Consider the following 6,968-nt stretch of genomic DNA (forward strand, 5'->3'; position numbering starts at 1 on the left):
CTTTCGCTCTGTCGATTGACATAACAAAGAGTCACGTCCTTTATTTTTAAAATAATACAAGTCTTTGTTAGCCAAATTTTGGCTAATTAAAGAGAATTCACTACATATAGCATTTTTTTAACCATTGTTGTTTTTTAAACCATGTTATGAAAATTAATTTTTGGTGTAATCCAGAAATCCAAAGTGAATGTTGGATCCCAAAACGCACATAATTGAACGTTATGAAAAATTTATAAATTTTGACATTTTGAACAATGTCAAAAAATTCACATTTAATAAATGTGGGCTCATAATTTTTTGCCATTTTTGGCTTAAAATCATGCCCTCCATGTTCAAAATTTTCAACCATCTTTGGCTTAAAATCATGCTCCCTAAGTGATTTTTCACCATCATTTTGTGATATTTTTTAATATTTTTTGAGAGAATGGATTGTTCTTCTTTTTTAGCCATTAATCGTTTGTCACTTTTTGTCACGTTTGGCAAACACATTATGCCCCCAAATGAATCTTTATCATCAAAATTCTCAATATTTCTTGAGAGAAGGGATTGTTTTTTAATGTTAGTTATTAATGGCCAATGAAAATTCTTCAAATTCATATTATCTTCATGACTTGGTGTGCTAACCCTTCGAGCTACATACCTTGACTCTTCATGAATGATTGGCTCTTCAAAAATATGTGTATTAACCATATGAGCCACATTATTTTCATATCTTAATTTTTCATTGGCCATTATGCCTTCTAATTTTTGCTTCTAACATAGAACTTCTTCATCAATTAGAAAAATTTGGCCTTTTAAGTCGATGAATTTTTTCATCACAGTAATTTAAATCTCTTTGCATCAAATAATACAGAGATGATGAAATTATTTGAAATCTTTGCTTCTAAAAAGAATTAATTTCTTCTCTTAGGGCTAAAATTTCACTCTCGTACCAATAAATTTCATCCTCATAACGCCAAATCATTCTTTTCACATCATTTGTCATGCCATTATGTTGGCAACAAACGATAGAACTACCACCATAACACTGACAATTTCCAGAATATGATGCATTCCACTGATAATCTGTATCCATGAGAACACTGCCACTCTATTAGTGGTTTGCATCCATGGGTTCTCAAGATGTAAACATGCCACTCGAGGGCATGATTTCATATGCGTTAGTTTACTTCGTCATTGCCATTACTCTAAGTTAGAATGGTCCTATTGAACGTGCCAATTTATGTTAGCAAAAATTCGGTTTAGGCCAATCGACAATGATTGATCAACAGACTTAAACAGTTTTAAATAAACACAAAAAATCAGACTTTGTGGTTGAGTCCTATACTTTAAACAGATTAAGGATTTCCTTAGAAGTAATTAAGTAAAAAAGAAATTGAACAGAACAAAATATGTATTAATTCGAATAAATTGTCACTTGTCACTAGTTATAAGAACTTAAATAAGAATAAAAAATTAAAAAAATACATCAATCGACGAAAAGAAGAGAAGTGGGGGTTGGAAAAAGCTATTTCTCTAATCTACTCCTAAAATGACTCATTTAGAACTACTCTTAAATAACTCTTCACAAGTGTGATTGTTGGTTGTTTATGATCCATTCCTCTTTGTATCTCTCTTAGCCTATTTATAGGCTCAGCCATATGAGAGAAAGAAATAATCTAAACCCACAATTTCCTTAACAAGTCAATGATTTGCTCAATATTTTCCATATCTCATGTTTGATAGGAACCACTCTGCAGATTTGATATTTGATTTGATCTTGGCTCTTTAATTTTAGCAACTAACTTTTAAATTGCTACACTGTCTAATTTTCTGACCCTCCGTTTAACATGTCATTATGCTACGTCCTTAACACACCTGTCATGCTATGTTAGCATGCCTGTCGAAAGAAATAATAATAATAAAAACAAATGTGATCAAGGTTATTTCTTAAAAATAATTATGATTTTAATCGACAGACCATAATAGAACTTAGCCATAATTAATAGATCACAATCAATAAAAAATAAAATGCAGTGTAAATAGGAAAATAAGACAATTTATTGAGACATGGGTTTGAATGTGCATCAACTGAATCAAATTGTTCAGGGTCATTTCTATGTGTGGCTTGTTTGAAATCTTCTTTCTTGCAATTCCAACAGTACTTGTGGGATGTTTTGTTATACAGTTCATGCACTATTGTTTAGGAGGCTAGGCTTTTTCATTATGCACTTTTGTTTGGGATGTTTGTAGTTTTTTGTTGTCGCAATTCTAACTTAATTGAATTATGTCTTAAAAAAAAAAAGAAAAGAGAAAAAAAAGAAAAGAAAAGGTACATTAAAAAAATCCATTATTGGCACTACAGGAAAAAAGGGTTACGGTGGCGTTTTTTTAATGACGTTTTTTTGAACGTCACTGTTATTAACATTTAACGGCGTTTTTATAAACGCCGCATATTCTTTTAACCAAAACGGCGCCGTTTTATAATAGGAGGCGTTGAAAAACGCCTCCGAATGCGGTGTACCGCACGCCCCTTCTCAATCCTTATTTTTTATCTGGCCCTCTCTCAACCCATACGCATACATCATTTTATCTGAGCCCCTCTCTCTCTCTCTCTCTCTCTCAACCCTCTCTAAGCTCCATCGAAGCAATTTCGAAGCTCCATCGAAGCTCTAGATCGAACCGATTTCGAAGCTCCGTTGAAGATTCAGTGATTTCCAGCGAAGATTCAGATATTCGAAGCTCCATCGAAGCAATTTCGAAGCTCCATCGAAGCTCCAGATCCAACCGATTTCGAAGCTCCGTTGAAGATTCAGTGATTTCCAGCGAAGATTCAAATATTCGAAGCTCCATCGAAGCATACAATTCTTTGTATAGATATATCTACAACTATGATCTTAACACCTGGACCTGTGATTGATTTTCTGCTAGCCAACCAGAATGCATGGGACCCTCGTAATATTGACTGGGCAAAGGTAGTAAAATGTTAACTGCGTCTTATTTTTCATTTGTGTTTGGTTATGTTCTGTGTATTGAAATTGTAATTTTTTGAATGGGCAGGCTAAGAGAATGCTAAAAAATATGAGGATTAAGACAAGGCACAGAAACTTGGAATTTAAGATCACAGGCATGAGTGAAAAGCCTTGCAATCAGCAATTGTAGGTGCTTGTAAACTGTAAGGAACTCCTCCTATTGATATATTCCAGTTGAGCACTTCTGATGTTTTATTGTGTCTCCTAGTTTTCCTTTGAAAGTGAATAATGGTGATGGTGGACATGATGGAGGGCAGACTCTGGAGATTACTGTGTATGAGTATTTCACCAAGCACCATAACATTGAACTTACTAATTCAGAGTACATGCCATGCATTGATGTTGGAAAACCAGAACGGCCTAACTATCTTCCGCTGGAGGTACGCAAAATTTGATAGTGTTTGAGCCATGTCGCCTCCCCTCCTGTTTCTGGTTTACTTTCTCCAAGCACCCTTCTATGCTTCTGCAAAATATTCTGATGTTGTTTCCTTCCCTGCATTCCAGCTTTGTACCCTTGTCTCTCTTCAACGCTATACGAAGGCGTTATCTTCAATGCAGAGAGCACCTTTAGTTGAAAAGTCGAGGTAAAAACCTCCGGAATGAATACGAGTTGTGACTGATGTAAATTCTCTTTGCCATCTCAATGTATATGTTCTTAGTTTTAATGTTGCAACCTTCATGCTCAATTAATTTGGCAGGCTGTGAGAAACTATCATTATGATGATGACCCTCTTCTTGTTGCTTTGCGGCATTTCAATAGAGAGACAGCTTACTCAAGTTGATGGTCGTGTCCTTGAGGCCCCTAGGGTAAATTTTGAACTGCTGTTGAAGGATGTTATTGTGCAACTTCACTTTCAAATACAATTGACTACCATTGTCTTTTAAATTTATTGACCCCCCACCCCCAAACAATATAAAAAAGGAGAAAAAAAAAGGATGCTTAAATCTCTCAACTCCTCAGGACCAAACACTGGAATAGAAGGGCATCCAATTTTGGTGACTACTTAATGTAATTCAAACGATTTGTGTGAATGTTTTTTTTTTTTTTTTGCACAATAAATGTGGACTATCATTTGATAAGATTTTACTATGTGAACGGGAGTTATTATTTCATGTTAGTGTTATTTTTGAGTTTTATTATAGGATTTTTTTGGTTCAATAACCTAAAATTAGCACAATTAAAAAAAGAAAAAAAAGGGGGCTATCACGGCGTTTCTTAAAATGTCATTAAATAGCATTAGAGATACGACGGCGTTTTAAAAACATCACTAAATAGCATGGTGACGTCATGTTACCATTAGTAGAACTTTTAGCGGCGTTTTTAGAAAACGCCGCCTATTGTCATATAGCGACGTTTGTAAAGCGCGACAGAGTTATAGCGACGGCCACATCTTCGGCGTTTGGTGTTAAACGTCACAAAAAATTTAAAGGCGTTTTTAAGACCTTTTGCGGCGTTTTTTAAACGCCTCTAAAACCTGCATTTCCAGCAGTGTGGGTCCATTCTGGTCTGTCCACAAAAAATAACCCCAAAAGAAAAACAAATCTGCAGAAAGCCCTAAACATAATGAATAGAATAAAAGAATTTCAGGTTAACTAGGCCAAATATGTCCACACATAATAGTTAGAAACTCACCCAGCCTAGTTACCGAAGAAAAAAAATCTAATTACAGCATTCTCAGGTTACAGCTTCGATGGAATGGGAGTCTTTGCGTGTGCATGACTTGAACCCTTAACCTCCAAGTAAGGTGTAAGAGTTCTCCTTTGTTTCATACCCAAAATGAAAATAGAAAAAATGCAACTCAAAATCTATTTGATGAGGAAATTGAAGCACATAGGTCTTATATAAAGTGTTACAATGACACAACATATGATGATAGCTCACATAAGACTATCATTTCCCTTCCCAAACACGGCCTAAATGTCTAACTGTGGTGTCACATATCATACTACGTTTTTTTATTTATTTATTATTATTACTTTTTAAAACAAGTATTTTTCTTTCCAAGAATAGTGAATTTAGCATTCTGCTACTTATAAATTTTTAAATTTGATTCTAAATTTGAGTTGATATGAACTATTCCAATCCTTTTATCAAAATCTTTTCAAAAATTCTCCTCTTATCTCAAATTTCCTTTTTTTTTTTTATATATCAAATTTGATAATAATTTATTTATTTAGGTTCCTTTTTAATTTTTCATTCTTCTCAATTTGATGAAAAAAAAAAAAAACTCTCCCTTGATTTGATGAAAGCATTAGGGCCAATTTTTCACAAGAGTTTGGAATAGTATTTTATACCTCTTCACTTCGTTGTTGTCTCCTTCTCTTTCTTTCATGTTGTTCTTCGCCAATCACCATTGCTATGAGCTTCCTCAGTACTTCCAGGATCTTTTGGCAACTTGCTAAAAAAGTCATCTTTTTGACCTTTTAGCTTTTTTACATAAAAAAGTCACAAAAAACCAGTTTTTTAGCCGAAAAAGCTAAAAAGTCAGTTTTTTACCAATTTTTCGAAACACCACTCCATTCTTGTTTCCAACTCTCTGTCAAAAGTCGATTACGTTGTTGGTTTAATTCGACATCCTGAAGATTATGATGTGTTTGCGCACCATTGCAACCGTAACTGGAGTCGCCCTTACTTTTTAATGGATTAAATTACAAATACACATCTTTTCGAGATTTATTTAAAATACGAACTACTCTCTATAGTTTTAAAAATTATATTCTAATTCTTGAAGTTTTCAATTTCATAATAAATGACTCTTTTTATTAATAATTTACCAAGTCAATTAATAGTTTTTAATGATATTAGAAATATATTTCAATTAATAATTTAGATAATTTTATTATTATGTCGGAGAGTAGTTAAAAAATTTTATTTTTTCAATTATTTTTGTTAAATAAATAAATAATTCTGGTAATAGGGTATTTGTAATTTTTTAAACCAAAAGGGACAATCCGTATTTTCAGTAAATTTTAGAGGGTGTATTTGTAATTTATCTCTTTTTATTAATATTAAATTTAAATTTAAATAAAAGCTCTCTATAAAATCTCCATACTTTTTTTAATTATTTATTATACAAATTGATAATTACATGATTTTTTTATACAAATTGATAAAAAAAAAAAATTACTTGATTTTTTTATTCAAATTAAAGAAGACTTTCTTGTAAATTTATCACTCTCTCACTCACCAAATTTGTGCTTAAATTTATATTCAAATTTGAAGTGATTATGAATAATTAGAATTCAATAGCTTGCTGTTCATTTGAGCTGTGCTTGAGCTCGAATTTGAACACAATTAATAAATGAGCCAAATTTAAACAAAATAAGCTTGTCTGGATAAAGTTCAACTAGATTAATATTATAATATATACACATAAATAATATTTTATTTTAATATAAATGATGTAAAATGTGTTGTATATGTTTATAATAATATTTATAATGCATATGATAATGTGATTTTTATTTTTATTTGAGATTTGCTCCGAGCTCAAACTTAATTAATATTTAACAACCTATATGTTGGTTTAAGTTTATTCGATTGTGTATTCGAACATAATTTAAGCCAACATTCAAATTCAATTAATAAATAAATCACTTGACTCAATTCGATTAATTTACAACGCTACTCCAAAAGTGAGTGAAAGAGGAGCACAACACAATCCTCTCAATCTCAAGAGAGATTAAGGGGTTGTTTGGGATGATTTAAATAAGTGTATTTTTTATCTTTTTATGAAAAGATGTACAGAAAAGTAAAGAGGTGATGTAATGAAAAAAAGATAAAAAAATAAAAAAATAGATTATTTTGTATAGGCCAAACTTGGCCTAACATTGCAATATGCCCATTCAATGAATAAATGATGAAGTCTATGGTCACCAACCCAACCCTGCAGTACCACAGCTACAAAATATGGCCTATCTTGGAAAAGGCACTAAAAATAGACCCATCATTTGAAC

This window comes from Camellia sinensis, chromosome 3 (assembly GCF_055761805.1).
Source record: "Camellia sinensis isolate YWXY chromosome 3, ASM5576180v1, whole genome shotgun sequence".
NCBI lineage: Eukaryota > Viridiplantae > Streptophyta > Magnoliopsida > Ericales > Theaceae > Camellia > Camellia sinensis.